Source organism: Peromyscus leucopus, chromosome 20 (genome assembly GCF_004664715.2).
Source record: "Peromyscus leucopus breed LL Stock chromosome 20, UCI_PerLeu_2.1, whole genome shotgun sequence".
Taxonomy (NCBI): domain Eukaryota; kingdom Metazoa; phylum Chordata; class Mammalia; order Rodentia; family Cricetidae; genus Peromyscus; species Peromyscus leucopus.
This window is the reverse complement of record NC_051080.1, coordinates 63,840,151-63,866,081: the sequence shown is the minus strand read 5'-3', so window position 1 is coordinate 63,866,081 and position 25,931 is coordinate 63,840,151. Positions and strand designations below refer to the sequence as shown.

The 25,931-nt window shown below is 48.6% G+C and overlaps 1 protein-coding gene across 1 annotated transcript in view; it reads right to left on the bottom strand.

Annotated features, from left to right (window-relative positions):
• Zhx2 (zinc fingers and homeoboxes 2) overlaps positions 1 to 25,931 on the bottom strand; it is a 159,098-nt gene that overhangs the window by 79,980 nt on the left and 53,187 nt on the right. The window contains exon 2 of the mRNA XM_028871898.2: positions 3,057 to 3,130. The gene's annotated coding sequence lies outside the window, so the exon portion shown is untranslated. The remainder of the gene's footprint in view (positions 1 to 3,056; positions 3,131 to 25,931) is intronic.

Genomic DNA, 25,931 nt, shown 5'->3' with positions numbered 1-25,931 from the left:
TTGAGCTATCTGGTGACGATGGCTCTGGAGGATCCAGGAGCCTGGAGCGTGCGGCTGTCGGTGCCAGAGATGCAGGCTCTCATGAGGTCCTGGGGCTGAGCTGTGCTTGTTGGATGGGTGGGTGGGTGGATGGATGGATGGATGGACAGATGGACAAAGGAATGGACGGCGGAATCGACACTCTAGCTGTTTAGGTCAGAGCTGTTTCTGACAGATCTTCTGTGTTTCATTTGCCCTTTTACAGTGGAAAGGAGTTTTGCCAGAAAGTTGGCGGGAAAAGAGATAGGAAAGCAAATCAGGGGGCGGGGGCAGGACTTCTTTTACCCACAGGGAGCTAATGGCGGCCATCGTGGGGAGGCAAAGGAAAATAGATCAGAACCAGGTTGCTGGGGTCAATCTCAGCTCTGTGTACCGTGAAGAGTGGCCTGCTCCCCAAAACCTGTACTCCCACACACGTTGGAGGACCACAGCTGTGCTGGCTTTATGTCCGTGGACGGGTGAGAGATTCAAGACAATGTCCTTGCAATCCTAACCACCCACTTTACCACCACCGCTGGCTCGTGGCTTCCATGGGCATCACAGCTCTGGCGGCAAAGGTCATCGAAGTCACCACTGAAGGATGATTTCAAAGGTGCATTCATAGTTGAGAGAACCCGGTGTGCCCTGATCACTGCTCAGGCTCTTTCTTGGAAGGGGCCAGATGGTGGTCATACACCATCGTCTGGTTTGTGAGGGTAGCCACCAAATGCTCATATGCTAGAAGGCTGGCCTCTAGGGTTGGGGTGCTGATGGGTGGGGCTTTTAAGAGGCGTGGCCCAATGGAAGGTCATTAGGTCACAGGGAGTGCCACCCTTGGAAGAGATGAATGCAGTCCTCTCAGGGCCTCTATTAGTTGTAGCGAAAGTAAGGTGACATGATAAGAACAAGCCTCTGACTACAGCTCCTGCTTCACCTCTAGCCCACATGACACCCTCAATGAGCATAATAGCGACCAGATCCTTGCTGTGTCCTGCCCAGCACAGGGACAGGCAGCTTCATACCACTCACTGGATCTTTATGACCACAGGGTAAGGTTTGTCCCTGCCCCCATTTAGCAGATGGGGAGACTGAAGTATAGAGAGCCCAGCAACTTACCCAAGGCCACGAAGCTAGTGGAGAGCCAGGGCTTGAACCTGGCAGTCTACGCTAGGGTCCCTTCCCTTTAGAACACATCCTTAAATTCCCTCGACATCACTTTAGTTGACCGCCATTCCCTGAACACCTACTATGTGCCAGGGCCTGTGCATGCAAGGACACATTTGTCCTCACAGCTCAGCTTCTGCTTGAACACTCTTAAGGATGTCATGGGACATGGCCCGTAGTCACTGTCCAGCCCCCTTCCTCCTCTTTCCCCTTCCTTCTGCTCCCCTTTCTGCCCTCAAATAGTGTCCAGGACTCCACTGAGTACATACTCTGCATACAACCACCATCAAACACTGGCTCTTCATCCAGGCCAGTCATTTCCAAGACAGGAAAAACGCCATCCCCAGGCCCCCACAGTGCTTTGCCCTCCAGGTCTAGTGGTTCTCAACCTGTGGGTCTGGACCCCCTTTGGGGGGGTGTCAAATGATCCTTCCACAGGGGTTGCCTGAGATCATCAGAAATATCAGATACTTACATTACAGTTAATAACAGTGGCAAAATGGCAGTTATGAAGTAGCAACAAAAATAATTTTTATAGTCGGAGGTCACCCCAACATGAGGGACTGTATAAGAGGGGCACAGCATTAGGAAGGCTGAGAACCACCGCTCTAGGCCTGGGGAATGCTTTCTGCCACTACCCTGAGGGCACAGCAGCTGGTCGTTTATATTCTGCCCTGCATCTTGGATCTCACTCCTGCCTAATATCCTCATTTGGGTCTAGAGCTCCATTTTTCTGTTGTCCAGCAGGTAGGGGTTTGGTCACCTAACTTTGTGGGAAAAGTCTTGCCCCTGCTGAAGGACCCAAGCCTCTGAATAAAGCCATCTTCATATCTCTGGCATCTACATCATTGGGCCATCCCACCTCTGCCTCCTGTGGGTTTTGGAAACTGGGTGGTGGGTGGTCCTTTTTGCATCTTCTCTTGGCCTTTTCTTCTACTCTGTGCAATCAGGGTCTTGGAGCAAATCCTCTGAAGGTTTTGACTAGCAGGAAATTCTTTGGAAGCGTTATGGGAGGAGGGATGGCTGAAACATCCCCCAGAAAGCCTCCCATGATGCTTTGTGTACTCTCTGCCCATCATGCTCACCAGGCGTTCAGTATTACAGGTGTGCATCAGGGCTGTACCACATGAGGCAGTCACATTGGGGCACAGGAGAGACCCAAGGTCATCTCACTCAGCAGCCTTTGCAATGGCCGCCTGAAGCAGAGACATTATCCTCCAGTTTTCTCCTCAGTCCTCAACGTCTTCCTACATCCTGCCCCTTGAAGGTTCTAGGTCATCGCAGAAGAGAGTGCAAAACACTGCTTTATCAAAACCTTTCAAATCAATATTTTTTGGTGGACATTTGTCCATCTTCTCCTTGAACTCTGCCACTGATGGGCGACTCATTATTGACCTGAGTTTTTCATTGCATTTGTGCATATCTCTTTTGTCAGGGAGTTTTGCTTAGGTCAAGGCATTGACAGTATCCCCCCCGCCAATCTGTTCCTTCCAACCAGGGCTAATACTTTTGCTGTGCAAGGGTGGCTTTGCCTACTGGCTGAGCCAGGCAGTACGCACTCCATTCTAAGACTATTTTTTTTTCTTCTGAACATAACTCTAAAAATATGCCCCTGGCCTGGAAGTCTGAGTTTCTGTCATCTGTACAGAGAGGGGAGAGCCAGCCACCTGCAGGCTCATGGCGTCTAGGGAAGCCCTGGCAGGAAGCCAGCAGATTTTTTGAGAGGTTCGCACCTGGAAGCTTGGCTCTGTGCTGTGTCCAGGTGCCCATGGAAGGAAACACAGTTGCAGGGCCGCCTTTCCCATGCAGCTCCTACCCTTTCCTGACATCAACCTGGGCCATGTGTGACCACGGCCAAACACAGTATCACTTACCAGTGTCTGCTCCGTGTTGCTTACATCCTGGGAATCTTGCAGCCGGATTCCCAGAGCAGCCGGTGCGTGGAGACCTGCAAAGAAGAGAAACTTGGTGTGAGAACCAGGGCACAGCAACTGGGTATCCAGCTCTCTCTCCAAGCAGGACTGAGCCATAGGGAAACTGGGATGGAGGTGGGATGATAAAAATGAGCCCATACAAGGACCCAGGTGTTCATCAAAGCAACTTCCCGATCTCTAGGCTTTGTGGCAATTCTGAGCTAGAGAAAGAAGAGTTAAAAAAAGACCCCAACCCTGGATGAGTCAGCAGCCTGTGGCAAAGAAGAATTTTTAGGAGGGTGAAACCAAAGGCAGATTGCTTGGGTGTGGAAGGGGGTTTGGGCTTCGCTGGCCTCACCTAGAGTCTCCTCAAATCATCCTTGCCTGTCACCAGCAGCGGGCTGTCCAGAGCCTCTTTGTGGTACCAGCAAAGGGGGAGGAAGCTCAGTGTTCAGGCCTCAAGCAGAAAAGATATAGCCATCCTTACAGCAAAAGCCCCCAGAGCGTATTGAGAGATTCCTGCCAAACACACCCTGTGCGCTTTGAAAATTCCTCTGGAGAGCTGGAGCTGGCAGAACAGGGTGTGTGCCTGGTGCTGCTGATGTGTTCCCAAGATGGCGAGTTGAGGCCTGGGCCGGGGGGGGGGGGGCTCTGCAGTCGGCCAGTGGGGGTGCCTTAGGAACACGTGTGGGGGCTGCTTGTGGCTGTGGGACTCTCGCCCTTTGCTCCCCATGTCTAGGACCCTCGAAAGCCAGCTTGTTTTTTCTTGTTTCCCTTTGAACTCTCAGGTGAACTGAAGTTTCTCTGTTCTCTGTTCCAGCTGTCCACTAGCCTTTTGACTAGGGTAAGGAGAATTATCGGGGTTGTAGTTAGGGTTTATTGGGTCTTGACCACACTTCCCACACTTGCTCTTGACACACCTGAGCAGGATTCTCGCTGTTCTGAAGATGTGTTCCTCTGAATAGCAAAGAGCAAAATCACACCATGTGAGACTTGCTGGGAAGACAGCCTTGGAGCTGCGGATTCAGAACCCGCATTTTAACAAGACCCACCGGCGGCTCCTGGGCACCGGCTGTAAAATGTGCTTTATTATTCTCTCAATCGTGGGAAGAAGTCTGTGACCACTCTCCAGGCGAGGAGATGGTCGAGCGAAGCAACAGCTGGCTGCTATGGCGATTGAGCTGGTGAGGGGTAGAGCGGATTCAAGCCATTTCCATTTGCTTTTGGAAACTGTGTTCCTTTCTACCACACTATCTGTGGAGCAGGTAAAATCAAAGGGGGAGGGGCGGGTAGGCCATGCTTAGTACAAGTGGCCTAGGGAAGAACAGTCTGCTGAAGAGTGTGTGTTGGGGATGTGTGTGATCTCAGGCCAGGGGTGGTGTTGCAGAAGGGAGAGGAACATGAATACAGAGGCAGGTGTCCCTTCCCAGTTATGTCAAGAGCTGGTGAAATTCCCAGGTCTTGGACCCTTCCCCTCTGGGGAACACAAACTTCTGCACTGAATCAGTGTCTAATTGATTCTGATTCTAAGGAATCTGATCTCTTGCCCAATGTCCACAGAATTACCCTGAGAAGAGCCCTCCCCTTCCGCAAGGGGACCAGGTAGCCTTAGGGTTCAGGCAGTGGCACTCAGGAAGTGCTATTTCAGGCAGGTGAGGGATGCTCTTTTCTGATTCCAAGTCCAGGTGTATGACTGGAGGCATCTAGCTAGTCATGATGGGGGAAGGGATGTCACACATATTTTTTTTCCCCTCTTGATTAGTGACATCCTACTCCATATGTTTTTCTTCCAAACTTTCATTATGAGGTGGGTTCTCATGGGACTCATGGGTAAAGGCAAAGATAGTTCACAACTCACACAGGGGTCATGACTGTTACCTTTCTCAATCTCAAGTGACCGGTTGGCATCCTTGATTTGAAAGTTAGGCATATCACTCACACGGGATTGGTTCAAGACCCTCTCTGGGCATTAAAGTCCTTGGATGCTCAAGTCACATAAAATGGCATAGCATTTACATTTAATCTTCCCATATCCTTCCGTATACTTTCTATTGTTCTAGATGACTTATGGTGCTCAATAAGACATAATGTTATGCCACTAGTTGGTGTAATGTATTGCATAGTGACAAGAAAAGGTCTACACATATTTGGCATAGGTATGATGCTCGCCCCACCCCCACGCCCCAGTATTTTAGATCTGTGGCCCATCAAACTGCAGGTGCAGAACCTAAAGCTATAGAGAGCTGACCACATCATTTGTTCTTCCAAACATGCTTCCGAGGTGGATTTGCTCCTCTAAGGCACACAAGGAGCCATGTCAATAAAACGCAGATGTTTCCTTGGTTCACACAAATAGTTCTGCTCCACCAAGCACTAGTGGTGGAATGCAAAGTGCCCCGACAACCGAGCATAGTATGCCACACTGCATGCCCACCTGTCTCTAGCTTGGTGCCTCCTTGACTCCGTTGTGGTCACACAGAGTTTCAAAAGGTTTTCCCGAACCCCAGGCAAAAGCTGTATAAAGCTGTCCACCTGGCAAAGCTTTACAGCTGCTCTGCTACCCGGTCCTGTGACTTGTCCACATTTCTTCAACCTGCCAACCTCAGCCCTCCCCCCACCCCCGCCTCAGTCCTTCTCCAGCCACCTTCCCTCACCTTCCACCGTTTCAGAGAAAATTGTTTGAGAATTCCATATATGCTGTATGTCAAATTACTGATTGGTTAATAAATAAAACACTGATTGGCCAGTGGCTAGGCAGGAAGTATAGGCGGGACTAACAGAGAGGAGAAAAGATAGAACAGGAAGGGAAAGAGAGACACTGCCAGCCGCCACCATGACAAGCTGCATGTGAAGATGCCGGTAAGCCACTAGCCATGTGGCAAGGTATAGATTTATAGAAATGGGTTAATTTAAGATATAATAATTTAAGATATAAAAACAGTTAGCAAGAAGCCTGCCACGGCCATACAGTTTGTAAGCAATATAAGTCTCTGTGTTTACTTGGTCAGGTCTAAGCGGCTGTGGGACTGGCAGGTGAGAGAGATTTGTCCTGACTATGGGCCAGGCAGGAAAACTCTAGCTACACATATATGCATATAATATATTTTAGTCAAATCCATCGCTCATTTATTTCCCTCCAGTACCCACTTTCTCTCAATTTCATGGGCTTTTTTTTTTTTTAAGCCACCACATATACTTAGGACTGCCTATATGTGCATGGGCAGAATCATTGACGGAGCATGGGTCACTTCTTAGGTCCTGCATCCCTGAAGAATACTGACCCTCCCCCCCCAGGAGCTATCAGTTGCCAATCGTTCCATAGATATGGGTGGCACTTCATGAGCTCCTCCCCCATCCAAGCTAGGATTCTAGCTGGCTTGATCTTATGTTGGTCTTGCGCGTGTGGTCATGGCTGCTGCGAGTTCATGTCTGTAATTGTGGTGTCGTATTTGGCAAATACTATTTTGCTGCAGATGTCTTCTCCTTCCTGCTCATGGAATTGTTCTGTACCCCTTTTCTGGGATGAACCCTGAGGTTTGAGGGGAGGGTATGACATGGCTGTCTCACTTAGGGCAGAGTGTAGTGGCTTGTGTTTGCAATCTCCACACATGGAAGGGCGAGCTGGCAAGACCATTGTGAGTTTGAGGCCAGCCTGGGCCATATAGTGAGTTCAAAGCCAGCCTGGGCTACAGGATTAGATCCAGCTTCAAAAACCAAGCATACACAAATCCACAGAGGGTGGGGTCATTCCACACACACCACCCTTTTGGTTTTCAAAACATCATGATGATTTGGGCTCTGAAGTTACTGTTGTATTTCTTCTTTGTTTTTAATTTTAACATGTATCACACTGCATTAACTGCTGTTGTTCTTACAGGAGCTGTTATTCTTGCCTGAACTATGCATTGTTATAGACTGGCATGTCTTGTGAGTAGTCTGATGTTCCCTAAAGCTCTGAGTTTCTAGTTTTCGAGAACACAGAATGTCTACTAATGACCACATTATTTTCTTAATATATAGAATTGCCTGCATTGTGGACCCTGTAGGCACTAATTGAACATGGGATGTTAAATGCTATTTTACTTGGCCAGTGAACATTTTGATATCAGTCTGTGCCTGATTCTATATTTAGCACCAGATAGACATCAATAAAACCTAGTTACTACTCCTTTTTTAACCCTTTAAGAAATAATGTATGTATATGTGTGTGTGTGTGTGTGTGTGTGTGTGTAAATGCACCTGGCGTGAGTGCTGGGAACCAAACTCTTCTGGAAGAGCAGCAAGAGTTCTTAACAGTTAAGACACCTTTTCAGTTCTCCCTAGTTCCTACTTTTGAGAAAAAGTATAAAAGGGGGAGGACAAATAATCAATTGTGAGTAAGTCCCAGCACTCTGAGGTGGTGCAAGGTGAGAGCAGCCACCAGACTCCTCCTGGATAAAGGTTACACCCCTACCTTGTGACCTAAGGCCCCCCTCTCCTCTCCCCACCCTATCTTGTCACACTGTGCTCTGGCTCATGATGCCTCCCGGCTCCAACGCCTATGCTCTGGGTAGCACTACAGTTGGGCTGGGCTAGGTCACTCTCTCAAACATTCTGCCCTCCTTCCTACACTAATTACTACCATCTCACCCTGAAGTCTGATAGAGGTATTACGTAGACCTGCGTAAGCAATGTGTCTGCACCTGCTGTTATTCAAAGTTATCCGAGGAGGCGGCCACTGGAGCACAGAGCAGCTCAGTGGTTTGGCTGAGGTCCTGCTGGCAGGGACTCTCAAGGCGGGAGAGGCTCACAGAGTCAGTGCTCTGGTTTATCCATGAACTCAGCCCCACACCATCCTTCCAGAGAGACAGTGGCTCTGACCAGCATGGCAGACGGTACCGTGTTTGGAGACACAAGGCACTGGCCAGCCCTGCCGCTCTTGCACAGGCCCTCTGCCTTCAGCCATCACTTCTTTCTGTGCACCTTGGAGGGCCGTGTACACAGCCCACCTCCTCCTCCAGGGTGGTGGAGATGATTGTGTATGAATGCCAGACTCATCAGGAGACTATGAATGGGCGAAAGACTCTATAGTGTCCTCAGATCTTCAAATATGCACACTTCCTGCCTGCCTGGCCTCAACTCCTGCCACATTGGCCTTTTGGAGGAAAATGCTGCTGGGAAAAAGAAATCTGTAGACAGAACTTTCCTCACATGGCTCCCCATTTTGCCTTTGGGCCTAGTCAAGCTGCCTGGCACTTTCAGGACAAGGGTTGCTTTAAAGGTTTACAGAAGAGAGACACCCTCTGCTGGGTTGGCTTCCTCTAATGTAGCTCATTCCACGTTTATTAGCAAATACGAACTCCGGCAGGAAGAAACTCTGCTCCAATAAACCTGCTATCACATCCTGAGCCAAAAGTGCCCTATGGAGAAGAAGAGCACAGACGAGAGAGCTCTGGTCTCTGGCTGGACCCAACATATAGGAAGTTTGGCGTCAAAGCAGGTAGAAGCTACATACTGCTTCTGTGGAGCTCAGCTTGGTTATCACTCCACAAGCTGGAAGGGTGGTCCTAACCGCCTGTTCCAGATGCTATCCCACCTCACACACATCACCAGCCTTCAATCCCAAAGAGCATCACTATCGAGAATGCTGTCTGCCAAGCCAGGACTCATGTTTTCTCTCCTCCCCAGAACTCTGATGAAGAGCTACTCACATAGCCAAGTCTGAGGGAGATTAGTAAGCTACTCAGAGTTGGAAGTTGAGTTAGAGTTCAGGCCTGACCAAGTAATCCTATCTGTCTTCCCCAGCAACTGTCTCTTTGACCTTGATTCTGTGGCCAAAGTTTCTGGAATACTGTACCATTCTCCCACCAACCCAAGAGTCTTCTTTAACTAACATCCTCTAGAGGAGAGCTAAGTTGAGAACCGCTCTGAGGTTCAGGGATGCAGCTTGACATCTTGAACATTTTTGAGAACTGAATTATACTCTAGGATTGATTTGCATTTGTTTGAAAACATTTCCTTTGGAGCTCGGGATTTAGATCAGCTGGTAAGATGCCCGTCGTGAGAGCATGAGGACCTGAGTTCTATCTACAGCCCCTTTGTAGAAAGCCAAGTGTTCAGATGACCCTGTAGTTAAAGTGCTTGTTTCGAAAGCAAGAGGACCAGAGTTGAGATCCCCAGAACCCACGTACATGCTGGCTGCCCATGGAGGCTTGTCTGTGATCTGAGTCTTAGAGGGTGGAGACAGGATCCCTGGGGTAAGCAGTGTTCCAGCTCTGGGTTTGACCAAGTGACCCTGACTCAATGAATAAGGTGGAAAGATTCCAGACATCAACTTCAGGCCTCCACACACACAGGCATGCACCAATACCTATGCATACATGTGCACCCACATACATGGTATGCATATGTGTCCACACATCACATACATACACCCCTACACCTGAGAAAAAAAGGGGGAGCCATGCATGGTGGTGCACATGCTTGTAATCCTAGCACTAGAGAGATGGAGACAGGAGGATTACTGGGACTCACTGGCCAGCCATCTTAGCTTAACCAGTGAGACCCAAGACCCATTTAAAGTACCTATCTTAAAAACAAAACAAAACAAGGTGGGCAGTGCTGGACAGTCAATAGACTGTTGGCCTCCACAGACATGTGCATGCACATATATGCACACATGCGTATGTGCACCTGTAAAAACATGAACATACACATGTAGCCACAACAAAAGGGGGAGAAGATACTTTCCCTTCAGAGTCGCCAAGTACAGTCAATATTTGATATGCCCCACACTAGGGAGGGGTAAAACTGTCTTTGTTCCAGGCTATTTCTTAGTTCTCTTTCCACCTCTTTACAGGGGCATAGACTACAGGCCAAGCTGTGGATAAGGTGAACTCTGGCTTTACCAGAACGGGGACAAAGACATCAAAGCCGTGACTGTGCTGATCCTAGAGGAGTGCCAAGACTGCAAGGAGAGCACATGAGGCCACCTGAGATTGGGGCACCTTCCGAGAGACGTGCAGCCGACGGGGCGTGGAGAGGGGAAAAGCTGTGCAAAGAGGGAGTGGGTGCCTAGCGTGGGAGAGACACGAGTGTCCCAGAGCTTGGCGGGCAACCAGAGTGGCTGTGGTGGAGAAGGCTAGAAGAGGGTGGGCGCTCCCTGGGACTTGAAAGTCCTTCAGTAAGTGGAATCGTTACTCAGAAGAGAAGGGAGGCCACCAATGACGTGGATTCTGTGTTTGGGTCCAGGCTCAGGGTCCGTCAGAAGTGTCTGTTGAATGGAAAGTGGCCTCCTCTTTACCTAGGTGCCCCATCATTTGAGAAGCTCTGCCTGGGAGTCTGAAAGCTCCAGACAGAGAAACCACAGTGCTGTTTGATTTAGGTAGAGAAGAATTCTCCTTGCTCAAGTCTCCTTTTGTCTGGCCTGGAGGTTCTGGCTCCACTGAGGCCATTGGCAGGTGTGCGGTGCGGTGGGGTGGGGTGGGGAGGGGAGGGGTGGGGGTGAGAAAACACCTCTGATTACAGCTCCCAACACTGCTGGGAGACTGGGAAGCCATGAGAACCTTAAACCCTCACAAGAGACACAAAGGTGAGCTGGAAACCCAAGCTTCCAGGGTGGGCTGTGGTTTCTTTTTTAAATAAACAACTCCAATGTAGACAGCATCAACTGGGAAATTTTCCATAATCTTCAAGAAGCAGGGGTCAAATATGGGTGATGTGGGTTAGATGGAGTGCAGGTCTCCAAGGAAGTCATGACCTGTTAGGACTTGCAGGCATCACCTCTCAGTGGGTATATCTGTCTCCTCCTGGCTGTGGACCCTAATTTCTTTGGCCCACTGAGATGGTGTGTTCTTGGCTAGAGACCAACAGACGGTGTCTTTTATTCAAGAGCTTTGTGACTGGATGTTTTATTTTGTCATCTACAAAACTGAATAGGATGGAGATTAAATTGTATTATGATTAGCTTTGTGATTATAAGTGTCCTGCCCCTCCCCTCATCATAACTACCGTTTGAGCTTGGGATCTGAACTCTGGTACATGACAGCACCTAATAAACGCTGATTCTGCTTCCCTTCTTCGGTACATCCTTTATTGTTGGGCCACATTTAACCAAAATCTGGGTTTCCAGGGGATGTAAGATAAACCCGGCAGAAATTCTATTGTCCTGCGAACGGATGACGGCCGGTAGGAAGAAAGGGAAAGCTGCTATCTGTGGGTTTTTCCCCAACTGCACTTGGTTTCCAAGCCTTTATTAAATATCTTAAGTATTACTTGCCTTCAGGGTCAAAATAAAATTGCCAGAAGTTTTCACTTTGCCCTCATAAATGATTCTCACTAAATTCATTAAAAAAAAAAAAAATGTGTGTGCGAGAGCACAAATATGCTGACTCATAGCTGGCAAAGCTCTTGCTCTCTCTCTCTCTCTCTCTCTTTCTCTCCCTCTCTCCCTCCTTAACACAGTCCAAATTTGTCCAGTCACATGAACTGAGTAAAGAGTGCTTAATGCAGTGGTAGCCCCAAACTGCTGAGCAGTTAAACTGAAGACTCAAGGCTTCACCTCCCCCCCCTCCACCCCGTTTCCCCGGCCTTGCTCTGGCCAACGTGTAAGCAGGGGCACACCGCCCACTGGCCAGTGCATACACATAGTAACTGTAGGGGATGCCAGGACCAGAAAAGATTTGGCAGCAAATCGATGCCAAACTTGAACTTCAAGGCGATTATCGTATGGCTTTAAAAATGGCAATAAAATTCTGTATCAGGGACCACCCAAGCTGCACAGCCCCGTAGATGTTGTCAAGCTGGCCACCGAGGGAAGCACTTGGCCTGCGTGACTCATTAAGTCCTCACAGCTGCTCAGGCAGGTGCTATGATTAGCCCTCATTTACAAATGAGGACACCGAGGCACCCAAGTGCTAATGCCTTGCTCAGGTCCTACATTGTACAAGGGGTGGAGCTAAGACTCTCAGACCCCATAGTTTGTTCTAAAAGGCCAGAGATCTTCCGCATAGAAGAAAGACTTACTCCATAAATACCTCTCCAACGCTTCAAGTACAAACACCGCGTCGTCAGGTGTGGAAGACGATGCTGGAGGTGGTGTTGGGGGGGCGTGGGGAGCTTGGTCCTTGCTTTCTGTGAGTGTAAAATGGCAGAGAGAAGCTAGAGTCCTCGCACAAATGAAGGAGGTGAGGGCATGGACAGCGGGGCGGTGACACGGCAGTGCAGGGAGGGTTTGCCAAGGTGACAGAGCTGGCTAGGATGACTACACGCGCTTGGCGGTAGAGGCGCCATTTAGTCCGGATTAAAGGACTCACAGGATTCAAGCAGGAGGAGTTAGAGGGGGTCTTCCTTCCTCCTGGCGCTGCCTCTTGGGGTTCCCATCTTGGTTCTGAGTTAGGACCCACTCTCCCTTGGGTGGAAACATCATTCCTGTCATGACTGAACCCCCATGGCTAACAGGAGAGAAGCGCAGGCCGAGAGGAGTGAGGAACAAGGCATCTCAGGACCAGAGGTTGGGGAGAGGAGGGAGGGTGTCAGAATGAAGAGACAGGCCTTGTGTGTGTCTGATTGGCTCTGAGAAAGTTCCTGCAGGGAAGGCTTTGCTTTCTCCCTCCTTGTAGGAGGGCGATGAAGGGAAGGCATTGATGTCCCCAGTTGGGTGGAACCTTGGAGAGCTCCCAACTTCTCTCTGTGGATGAGGGAATCAAGGACCACAGAGGCTTCATTGGGGGAAGTCCTTGGAGCTGAAAACAGTTGTGATATGAGGGCCCAAGCAGTTCCTTCCCCCCACTTTTCATATGCTCTATGGACTTCTGAGAAGTTCAGGAGACTAAGGGCATGACATGAGAAGAGAAGAGGAGGCAGGCATGCCTCAACTGGCTCAGTGGTAGCAGCTCTCCCTACCTCAGGGTCTTAGCAAGTGATGGACCCCAAGAGGAGCAGATCAGGTCTCCATTCTGGGACCCACCCCTTCCTGCGTATCTTCCCCAAAGGGACCCCTTGCCCAGTACTCAGGAAGTTTCTGGGAACCCATGACTAGTTCTCTGTGGCCACAGCTTTCCCTGACAAGATGTACATCTGGTAGTGACTCATACACTGGATTTCTGCCCAAGGCCGTACATCTTGAGTGGAGGGAACATTCTCTTGAACTGACAACCTGCCCACCCTGCAGGGACAATGGAGGCTGCCTTTGTCAGCCAATGCTGATGTCATCCAAATGGCGCTCAAGCCTCCTTGCCTGGCTTGCCCTAAGATTTCAGCGTCCCTCAGATACCGGATTCTTCGTCCAAATTTCCCTCCCCTGGAAGGCTGGCCCCTCCTCCCCATCACCATCATTTCTGCTCCAACAGCCTCCCGAGTGCCCTCCAGTCCTTGCTCGGCTGCTTGCTTTTGAAATCTCATTCAGCCATGGTTTGCATCTCAATTCTGCTACAGATGGGAGAGCTGGGCAGCAATCCTTCCCCCAAGGGTGGCAGACTCAGAGGAGGAGGTCATTTGTGCTAACCACAGCAAACACAATGGATACCGGCACCTGATACCAAGTGTGCCCACCACCAGCCCTCCTCACACTTACTCTCCCCTTTACCTGGAATTCCCTGCCTGAGGCCCTGTATCGCCATTAACTTCTGGTCAAAGTCATGTCCCCAGCAAGGCCTTCCTGGCCTCTCCTTCTGACTTCCTCCCCTGGGCCCTTGTCTTACTATCGGTCTAATTTTCCTATGTCATGTCTATAGTCTTTTCTCAAACTACATCAGCTCTGAAAAGGAAGCCATCAGAGGAGTGGAGAGACAACCTACAGGCAGAATGGGAGAAAGTCTTTGCCAACTACACATCCAACAGGGCATTAATATCTAGGATCTATCCAGGGCATGACTATCTCCAGATACTAAACACCAAGGACAATCCAAATCATCCAGTCAATAAATGGGCTTTTGAATTGAATGGGCAGCTCTCAAAAAAAAAAAAAAAAAAAAAAAAAAAAGAAAGAAAGAAATACAAATGGCTAATAAACATTTGAGAAAATACAAACAACCTCCTTGACCATCAGCAAAATGCAAACTGCTTTGAAATTCTATCTCACATCAGTCAGAGTGGTTGTGTGTGTGTGTATATATATATATAGCAACTCATCCTGGTGAGGCTGGGGGAATGTGAAACCCTTATATTCTGCTGGTGGGAATGTAAACTGGTGAAGTTATTATGAAAATCAGTATGGTGTCTCTTCAAAAAAGCTAAAAACAGACCTACTATATGATCCAGCTATGCTACTCCTGGATATACCACTCAAATTATAAATAATACTTACACACTGGTTTTTTAAGACTACACTATTGACAATTCAAAATTTGGAACCAGTCTAGATGCTTACCAACAGGAGACTGGATAAAAAAATGTGATACACACACACACACACACACACACACACAAATATTACCCAGCTACAAAGAATGCAATTATTTCATTTGCTGGGAAATCAATTGTTCTGAAGGTCATCATGCTAAGTGAAATAAGCCAGGCCGAGCAAAGTAAATATTGCACACTTTCTCTCTCATATGGGGGAATCTAGATTTAAGTATGTATAGATGTATACGTGTGTGTGTGTGTGTGTGTGTGTGTGTGTGTGTGTGTGATATGAAAGTAGAGATTATGAGGGGAGAAAGAGGTGTCAAGGGAGAGATGAGCAAGAGAAGGATAATAGAATGTGTATGATGAGAAATCAGAGTGCAGGATAACTAGCGGGGAGAACTGAGCTAACAAGGAGGCAGCAAGGGTTGGGGACAGTAGAGCGTGGGTGGACAAACAAGAACCATGTATAATGACGTATGTATGAAAATGCCCTAATGAAAACCACTGCTTTGTGTGCGAGCTAAAAGAAGGAGGGAGAGGAGGAGGAGGAGGAAGGAGGAAGAGGAAGAAAAATGCTGTAGGTTATCACCACCAGATTTACACAAGTCCCCAGAGGTTCAGGTTGGTGCATTTGGTGAAGTGTAGCTCCTTGGCTACACTAAATGGCGTTGCCTGGCATTGCGGGTGTGCACAAACCTGGCTAAACACACGGACCCTGTGTGAATGGTATCACTGTCCCCATTTTAATGTGAGGCTCTAAGAACTCAGGACCTCAACAGTTCCCTCTGATCTTTTTTGGGAAATAAGTGGCTGAGGTGCCCATCAAAGTTGAATTTATCTGACAGGATAGCCCGTGGTCTGAATTGTTAAGACTTTCTTCATGGAACCAGTGATGAGAAAGCCACTCTCTGCCGAACCAAATTGCCAGGAAAGAGCTTGTCTCCTTTTCCCCATCTAAGCACTGGCAAGGAGAGAATCACATGAGGCCCCAAGGAGCCCCTAGGAGTCCCACACTAGTTGCTCATGGTTCAAATTTCAATGACAAATATGTTTTGTTGGTCTGGCACCACGTGTCAGAAAGCAAAAAGGGATCAGAAGGCTCTGGGGAAGGGCCATGTTTTCTGTCATTTTTGCCGTTAGCTGCCCTCCTCCATGCTGCTGTCCTGTGTCTCTGAGACACAGGAGATGTGGTAAGGTGCCTGTGGCACTGGTTGACAGCCACAGAGGGTGCCCTGGGCAGAGTGAGAGGCCAGAAATATAAAGGTTATGGGAGAACTTGGGCAGAAGAAGCTATGTGGAGAGGGTGGGGTTCACCTGGGACACGGAAGATGAGTGGACCCAAGTGTCAGCAAAGCAGAGAGAGCCAGGAATCCAAGAGAGCAGGGCCGGAGGGAGGAGGTGGCCGAGCAGGCTCAGCAAGGTTGACAGGGGGTGGGGAAGGAGGGGAGCCAGGGCATCCAGCACAGCAGAAGCAGTGGGCACACAGGGTGTGAGTGCCACACCAAGGAATCTGGACATTCTCCGACGACAGGACCCAGGACTCCTGACGGCATCCCTCAGGGGCTGGTCTTGCTACTTCTTCGCTGTGTGGTTTTTGTATAGGTGAGGATTTGGGGCCTCAAGTATCTGCTGCCTAAAGCGGGCATCAGGATGCTACGCATCGCAAAGGGGTATGCATTGTGAGGGTGACAAGGAGATCAAGAGGGAGGAGTCCCCAGCACAGTTCCCGGCACACACCAGTGCCCAGCGAAGGACAGTCATAGTATCTTTATACCCATGGGGGCGTGGCAATGATGGGAGGTGGGAAGGCGACTAGAAGGCTGAGATGAATGCAGTGACATAGAAAAAGGTCTGGAGATGGACCCAGGAAGTAATCTCAGAGGTAGGGAGAGGTGTGACCTTAGAATACCTTTTCCAAACCAGGTCTCTGTTTCCATACCAGTGCTAACAACCCTGGCTGTGCACACACAGTCGCTGTGAATGAGCCGAGGAAAGATGTGAGGCAGAAGTCAAGGCACTTCGAGTTTCCTTTTCCTATAGAGCCGTGTTCAGAGGGGAAGTGGGTGCCAGGGCTCTCATTTCAACAAAACGTCGAGAGATGGAAGAGTAAGGAACAGTGGCACAGCCAGACCCAAGCGCGAACTTGATCAAAGGGAGCCGCGGCTCAGACCTTTCCACCTAGCATCCTCAGCTGCGCCCGGCTCACCCCGTTCCACTTTCCTTTTCATTCACACCAATGACTCAAAACTCCTACCACATTCTCAGTCTCCCGAAGCATAGGCGTTTCAGGCCGGGAAGTATGAACAAGTACATCCCCCCAATTCAGCAAGCTGAGAGTCGCAATTAGAGCCTGGTGACAATGTGTTCTCAGGAGGCAGCCTGACTTCTCCCTCCAGATCAGTCCGACTGTCGCTGTGTGGCTTGGCAAAGTTTTCAAATGTCTCTGTGCCTGGTATTAACTGGGGCTCCTAGCTGTACTTTCTCCCAGGAGTGGCTTGGGGAATTCAACCAGTTATAGGTAGAGTGTGCTGGGAACATTCCAGATGGCTGATAAGATTAAGGAAATAAGAGTTACTGCCATTATTTGCGGACACAAGTTATTTTGGTGAGAGGGTGAAGAGAAAGCGACTCTGTCTAGTCCAGCGCTCTTTATGTCACGTGACGTTGAAGTATTTGATTTCCATCAACATGCCAATGCAGGCGCATAGGTGGACTGATCTCTCCTGGGAATAAAAGACACATTCATGTCGCTTCCTAACCCATTTTTGGAGTAGCCTGGGCCACCCAGGTCTGCTGGTGGCTGCTCTAGGAACTGCTGCCTCCCAACTTTCTCACCACCTCAAGTGGCGTCCTCCAGAAAGGCAACAAAAACATCATTGTCAAGGTTCTAAAATCTAAGCAGGAAGGAGACAGAGGTGAGGGAGGGAGATGTGCTTGGAACCCTGGGCACAGCTGCCCTCCACCTGGGACTTGCATGTGGCATGTTTCCCTCTCCAAATCTTTCATGCACATGACTTTATTTGTGCCTCCTAACAGTCAATGGGTAAGAGCCGGTTCTAGAAGAATACTAGTTGGTTCGGGACCTGCTGCTGCTGCTAACATTTGCTAGTTGGGTAGTCAGAGGAGACGTATTTTTCTCTCTGAGCTCTTGACAGATGAGACCCTCACAGCATCGTCATCTGAGTGTTGGGAAATATGAGGTAATTCATGCAAAGCCAGAGCCTGGCCCTTAGTAATTCCTGGGGCGATGAAATATTTACTGTGATCCCAATATGTGCCAGGGGGTCCCAAACCATCAACACAAACTCCTTCCCCCATTAGAGTCTTAGAGACATGAAAGAAAAAAAAACACCACAAAACACAAAACAAACAAACAAACAAAACAACCAGGTAGTTCAACAAGCAAATAAGCATCAAACATCACTTATGGTGGGTGCTTGGAAGGAAAGTCAAAACAAATTGAAGAGGTTCATGGGAGCTTCAGTAGCTCTGACCCTCCAGTGGTCAGGAAGGGCTGCTTTTCTATTACATACTTCATTTTTATTAGCCTATACTAATTACATACAATAACATATAATTATAACACTTTATACATCTACATAATGTGCTTTGGTTCCATCCATTCATCTTTTTATTTTCCTCTTAGTCTACCCCTCCATGTCTCTCCATCCCCAGCAACCCAGGGACTGGTGAGGCCCTGTGAGGCCCTCTCCCTTAGCAACCAGTGACTGCCTATAAACCATGAAGGACATCTTTTAAGCGGAACCCGAGTTCAGGGGGCAGAAGCCCACAGAGACAGCTGGGAGAAGAAGGTTCCAGGTTGATGGAGTGCCAGGTAAAGGCAAGGGCAGGTGTGCTGCACTCCAGAACCAATTACAGGCCAGGGGGATGCTACAGAGTGATGGTTGCAGTTGATTGTGGTAGCCTTGGGTGGGTGGGTGGGGTAGCAGGATTTCAACATTTACTCTGAACGACACACAAAACTAATGGAGGGTTTAGGATTGGTGGTGACTGAATTTGACTTATTATTTCCCCCTCCATAGGCAAACACACTATTTATTAACAGTAAAGACCTACAGACTCATTTCTTCTTGGACATGCCCATGGTATGGGCAGGTGTTTTGGCATGCTGACCTTGGGTGTGGGGTCCCAGAAGAGGCTCAGCCTTCTGTAGGCTCTAATCTGCTTCACTCCAGGCCTTTACTTCACTGCATTTTAGTTTTGTTTTGAAACAGAGTCTTACTACATAGTCCTAGCTAACCTGGAACTTGTTATGTAGAACCAGCTGGCCTCAAATTTGCCAGGGATCCTCCTGCCTCTGCCTCCTGAGTGCTGGGATTAGAGGTGTGTGCCACCATGTCTGGCCCCTCCAGGTCTTCGCAGAGCTTGTTGTTCGGACCATTGCTCAGAACCTGGCTGCATTTTCTATCCTTATATCTTTCTGTCTATTCGAGAAACAGCTTGGGATCTTGTCCTGGTGTGGATGCTAAATGATGATCATGGTGCTACCTCATCCTTCATGAGTTCTTCAGACCTCTTGGTGAGGTCGATGCTTGCTCCTCAATGCCACATAAGCATATATTCATCCCAGACTTCCCACCGCCCATCCATACTGGCTTTGAATACTTGCAAAAACATTTCCTAACTTCTTACCAACTGCTAGAGGTGTGGTGGTGGCTGCAGTAGCGGTGGCTGGTAGAGTTCCTATAGAATAGCTAATCTATGAGCATGCAGGAATTGGAGAGTGGGCGTGAGCAAGCAAGTGGTGAAGGCTGAGAGGGCAGGATGGCTAATGGCTGCTACCATGTGACCGTGAAAGAGGGTGGGTTCGAGCAGGGATGCAACCGGAAGCGATGTCACCACCCTGGCGACTGCTCAAGTTCCTGCTCTTTAATTCCAGAGGTACCACCCACACCTATCAGAACATAAAGGGTACCCCACTAAAGGGTCGATGGAGCAGGACTTGGAGGCTGTGGTCAAGTTGGTAGCAGTCTGAAGCTGATGGTGGAGCAACCTGAGCCAGAACTGATCCGTGCAACGGAGCGTGCAAGGTGATGAAGCGATGCGAACTACTGCCTGAACACGTGCTAACAGAGGTCTCATTTTTTTTTTCCCTGATACATTGCAACCTGGGAAAATGCTTCTTTTAGATGTGTGAAGTTTGGGAAATCTCAATGAGAGTTAGCAATAATGAAGACAACTATGAATGAATGATGGCCCCGTGAGGACCAGGGAAGGAACAAACGCTGAATATTTGTTGCTTACTGAACACCAGCCCTACTCACTCGTTTCATCTCGTAAGATACTCAGTTCACGACGGTTTGTGACGACAGCGCCAGGCAACCGATACAAGGAGGAAACCCAGGCAGAGGTAAAATACCTCCCGACAAGGGGGCAGCATTGCTGGGAACATCTGTGTTCATTTGCTACAGATACTGTCAATCCTGTGTCGTCAATGAGGAAGCAGGTACTCAGGCTCACAAGACTGAAGAACAAATTTGTGGGTGGCGGTCAGGCTCCCCCAAACCCTCCCACCTCTCCACCTTGAAACCCTCAGAAAAGTCCTGTCTGTCTGGCCATCCCGATGCTCTCTGGCAGCTACCACCTTGTCTAGGGATTTTCTGAGTTTGCCTGACTGCTGCTGTCACCACACATGTGACCAGGAGGAACCCCTGGTGGCCAGAGCAGCTCTGGAAAACAGATTCTAATGTGCCCCAGGACTCCTGACAGTCATTTAGGAACCATGTCGAGTCTGGATTTCAAAACTGTCTCCTCTTCACATGATACCCATTGTGAAAATCTCTTGGCTTCCTGCCCACCCTGGTCATGAAGGCAAGAACAGAGCTGAGGAAGGGTGGGCTAGCCACAGCTGGCCCAGGGCCAGACAGTTAGAGTGGTCTCTGAAGGAACACCGGTTGCCCATTTCTTTCCCTCAGATGCTCACTAAAATATTTGACTGGACTGAAGCCTTAGTATCAGGAATCCTGGGGAAAACGGGCCTTGCTTACCCTGCCTTGTCAAATCTCCATTATTTTAATAGAGATGGGCAGTGGGCCTGCAAATAAACAATGCTGAGAATGAGACCTAAATGTCTTCCCACACACAGCCATGTCCTTAGAGTCCTAATGAGGACAACGTAGTTAATTTGGGGTTAAGACTATGGGATGGGGGCTGTGTTCCATTTATAAAGAACAAAATAATTAAATTCGATTCAGTGGAAGAAGCCACTGAACTGGAGGAAATTTGGAGACCAACAGGGAAGGCCAGAAGTACAGGAGTAAGGGGTTGATCACGGCCACCTTCTCCAGTGACAGCTTAGGGGTGTGGCTTCCTTCTAGAGGCTCTTTCATAGATGGGGATTATCTCTGCAAGGAGGGGCTAGCTCGGCAGACTGCTTCTCTCCTACAGGGACACACAAGCACACACACACACACACACACACACACACACACGCATGTGCACACTCACATGTATGCACACACATAATACACATACACACATGTATACACACACATACACAATATCCACAGACACACACATGTGGTTTCACTGGTTATTCATTCATCAAAACATGAGGAGGACAAGTTTTAAGCATGCTCATAGAGAAGCCTTGTCCCAGAGGGCTGTGGCAGAGGTGACCACAGAGGCTGGCCTTCAAAACTGTCTTCAGGGGAACAAAGCTATCATTAGGAGGCAAAGAGAAAATCTAAGTGCAATGTTGAGTAATTTGTTCCATGTTTTGAACCCATCCCCCAACGCATAACTACTTCTAGTGGGGACACCCCACTTCATGTCCTTAGATGTGGCAAGTGGAATCACCCCCAGAGGGCAGAGATTGGCTAGTACCAGAGTGAATACTGTGTTGGGAACAGAGATGTCTTGGTGTGTAAATATTCTGAATGACAGTTCCACCTTTAGAACAGAAAGTGGGTCCTCCAAAGACAAGGACGTGGGCCATTTGCTGAGGTGGGTACTGGTTCTTGTCATTCTGTCTCAGACACATCATGGAGAGTGAGGAGCTATAAGACAAGGCTTCGGACACTGACAACCAATAGGGGAGCCCCCATTAAGAGTAACCTGGGACCCATGACATCATGCACTTGCCTACAGGGCCCGCCTCTGAACTACAAAAAGCCACTAGAGGAAGGTAACTGTAGCTGAAGTTTTTTCCAGCTTTGCCCAGCCCCATGGACCCTGCAACCGCTTATAAAATAATCACCCAGAAGCTCATATTAATTAAATTCCTTGGCCCTTAGCTCAGACCTACCACTGTCTAGCTCTTACACTTAAACTTAGCCCATTTCTATTACTCTATACCTTGCCACGTGGCTCGTGCTTACCGGTACTTTACATCCTGCTCCTCATTGCGGCTGGGCGGCGGCTGGCAGAGTCTCTCTGCCTCAGCCTTCCACTTCCCAGACTTCTCCTCTCCTTTGTCCTGCCTATACTTCCTGCCTGGCTACTGGCCAATCAATGTTTTATTTATCAATCAATCATCCACAGCAGGTAACAAAGGGTGGACTCAGAGAGGAAAGCATGGAATGGGGCCCGAACTCCATCTCAAAGAACAAAGAGGCATGTAAGATGGTGGGTCCGGGGGGTGTCTGGGGCAGGAGGCAGGTAGGCTAGAGGGGGCTCAGAGAGATGACAGTGGCAAGTTCTTCTGCAGGGCAGGCAGATACACAAGGCGAAAAGAGTGTCCATTTTGGAGGTGGAGCAGAGCACAGACGTACCTAGTCCTGTCCAGCTGAGCATCATTTCGGACCACAGATGCCTTTTACAAATGGCATCTGAGAACGCTGTGCAGTGTACACAGTCTGGAAAGGACCCCGCGACTGGGTATGATTGCAGCCTTAGCGCATCTCAGCTCTTCTCTAGAACTACTCACATAGATGCTCGCATCTGAACCCACATGCTACGTGTTGCTCATGTGCCCTATCTAGGGCAGTTCTTCTGATTTACTACGTTGTTTTTTTCTAAATTACCGAATGCATGGCCTATGGCAGGCTTCTTGCTAGCTAGCTCTTATAACTTGACCTATTTCTATTTATCTATAAGTTGCCACATGGCCGTGGCTTACAGGTACTTTCACATCTTGCTTCTCCTGGCCCCTGCTGGCATCTTTTTAGACTCCGCCTTTCTCCTTCCTTTCTCTCTCCTTGGATTTCCCGCCTGCCTCTAAGCTGCATTGCCATAGGTCAAAGCAGCTTATTTATTAACCAATGGGAACAACAGATATTCACATGCTTTTGTTTTTTAAAAAATCACACATATCCATTTTCTTGGCTACTACAGCCTTTGCCTTTCAGATGCCACTTACTTTCCCTCGCTTCTGAGATTTTCTTAAAATCATGTGATGTCTAAACCCATGTAGGGCCTTTGGGTGGAATGGCACTCTGAACCCTTATGCTTGGTGTTGACATTACTGCAATTTTACTAGGTTCCATCTAGTCAGAAGTCATCAGAGGGTAAAGGTTATTTGAGGCCTAAGTACAATATTAAACAAAAATGGTTTTCAAGCATCAGCAGTGGAAATATCCCTTAAGATTGGCACAAGAAACAAGTTACCCAAAGGCCGAAACATTAGAAGGTAGGACATCGGGGCTTTTGTTTGTTTTTGGTTCCAGGCCCAGCATTCTGAGAAGGGTTATTAATTACTCCCTGGCGACAGAAGGAACACAGGGCTTCTCAAAGCCGATGGAAGAAATCCTCACAGACAGGGTGTGGGGGGATGGGCTTGAGCTTCTCACAGAAAGCATTGATTCCATGCCACCAGCAAGCCGGTGACCTGCATGCTTCAGAGAAGGCCAGGGGACGGGGCACTCTTCCCTGGAGAACCGAGACAGGCCACGTGTGAGCTCAGTGCTTACATGGCTGCATCCTATAGAACTCCTAGGAATGTCTGACTCCCCTAGAAGGCTGCTCTCCTTAAGATGCTCACCACCTACCCAGTTGGCACCCAGAAGCCTCTGGGGCTCTTCTCTCTGCTAACGGTATTCAGCCAGCCCACTGGAAGGGCTGTTCCTCACCTTCCACCCAAATTCACCTGGGGCTCTCTTCTTCAATAATGCTGTCACCTCTGGCATGCATGTCCACAGTAGCCTCCTGCAGTGTCCTCCCTGGTAACACATCTGAAGTCCTCTTTGGCTAACAGTCATCTCAAAACGGAGCTCAGGAGCAACACTCTCCTGATACAACCTGTGAAGGCTCTCACTGAACTCAGAACCATTCCACAGTCCTCTATCTAGTTCCATAAGGTCCAGCACAGGCTCCCGCTGCCTTTTCCAGCTCAGTATCTGTCTCTTTCCTGGAGGGGAAGAAAAACACTTCCCCTAGACTGGCTAATGAGAGCTGGAGTGGAAGGAGAAATCGGTCTTTTGTTGTTGCTGCTGTTTGTTTGGTTGGTACTGGGGACTGGACCTGAAAGTCAGACAAGCACACTACCATTGAATCTATCTGCTCCTGATTAAAATTGTGCTTTTGTCTTCCATGCCTTTCAGTCACACTGGAGTTATGGTTTTGTGTTGCAGTTTTCTCTGCTTTCTTGCTACCAGGATACTGTTGACGATCTCCATGACAGCATCAATGTTGTTCAAACGGCCTAGCTTGAGTTGCTTGGAACCAAGGCAATGTTTGTTCTTCTTGGAGTAGAAGTGAAAGCCGTTCTAGAACACAGTCCATGTAGATTACTGAAGGCCTCATGAGATCTCCTTTAAATTATCAGCCAGCTCGTTCCCTTAGGGAAATGACAAAAGGATGATCTCCAGCATTTTCAGCAGCATCTGATAACTTACCAAGTAAGTCATTGCAAGCTTTTGCTGGTCCTTGTATTAAGCACTTTCTCATAGCATAGTGAAGAGGCCTTATTACTGTGCAGACTAGAAAGCCAGAGCTCAGAGAGACGAAGTGACTCACCCGAGGTCATACCGCTAGTGAGAAACTGTATTCCAAGTCTCTTTGTCTGGTACATTTGCTTGTTTTTGAGACAGGGGTTCACTGTATAGCCCAGGCTAGCCCTAAACTCATTATGTGACAGAGCTTCAGGCTGTCCTGCCTCAGCCTCCTGAGTGCTGAGATGACCAACATGTACTGTCATGACTGGCTGCAGGAATGACAATTTTCTGCATCCCTTTGCCTGTAGAGGAGTTCAGAGAAGGTGATACAAGAGGCAGACCCTGGATTGGATTCGATGACTTTCAATGCCAATTTCAATGCCAAAAAATTCTATCCAGCTGCCTTCAAGAGCCTGGGCACAACCCACCTAGGACCTATGCATGTCTATGTTTAAGACCAGAAAGCTAATGAACACCCCAGAAGCTGTTGTGTACAGGGCTCTGGCTCCCTCAGAAGCTCAGTGCTGATGGGGCAAGTCCTCTTTCCTTCCTACCAATTCCTTGCAGACAACAGGACATAGGTAGTGAGGGAGGGCTGCAAAAGGTATGGGCACCGTGGATAACTGCCTGGAGTTCCAGCCAGATGTGAACTGAACTGAAGAAAGCTGTATGCAGGGAGAGATAGATAGATAGAAAGATAGATAGATAGATAGATAGATAGATAGATAGATAGATAGATAGATAGATAGACAGAAAGATAGTGGTGGGTACAGTATAGCAAAAACACTCACACCACCTCTATTTTTCTCTCCAATTATTTTGTACCTTATACTTCTTTACAAACCAGTGAGGTTCCTGTCAATAACAGATGAAGTCTCACAATTCAGGGGATAAGAAACTTAAGAGGCATACCACTAGATCATGACTCCAACTCTTCCACATCAGCTGGGCAAGTGTTTCTAGGTGCCAAGAATTCTTTCCCAAGTCCCCTGTAGGTAAAGAGACCACCAGTTAGGCTGGATGGCACCTCACTAGGCCGGGGATGGGATTTGGTTCCCATGGCCATTTTCACTCAAGATGGAGTATCCACCCTCCCAATATTCCCTGCTTAGACCAGGGGACCATTCCCAGTGGGTCACATAGTGAGTTCTCAAGCATGCTGTCCTACCCTGTGGATCAAAGGCTGTTGCCAGAGCATACTGATTTGTGGAGAGCTAATGAAAGGCTCCTCCAACCAGAAAAACCATCTCACCCTGAGGACTCCTTTCTGGATCCAATTTACAGATCTTATGATAGACTATTCCTGGCTGAGGCAAAGAGAGGTCTGGGTAGATTATGGAGAACAGCCCAGACTTTGTTCTAGGAGCTTCTTCCTGCACTTGTGATGTGTCTAATCTTGCATGACTACTTATTCTCATTGACCTTTGATCTGTGAGTCTCCAAGCCCCAAGTACCAATGAGAACTACTGATGGTACACCCGGCAGGGTCATGTGATCATCTTTGCAATTATCTCAGTATTTTTATTTTGTGTGTGAGTGTCTGTGTGTGCTGTGTATGTGTGTCCACATGTATGTGTGCATATGTGCTCATCCATGTGTGTGCACATGGATGCCAGCATTCAACAGTTGGTATCTTCTGCTGCTCTCCACCTTTGTCTGTGTGCATGTGTGCGTGTGC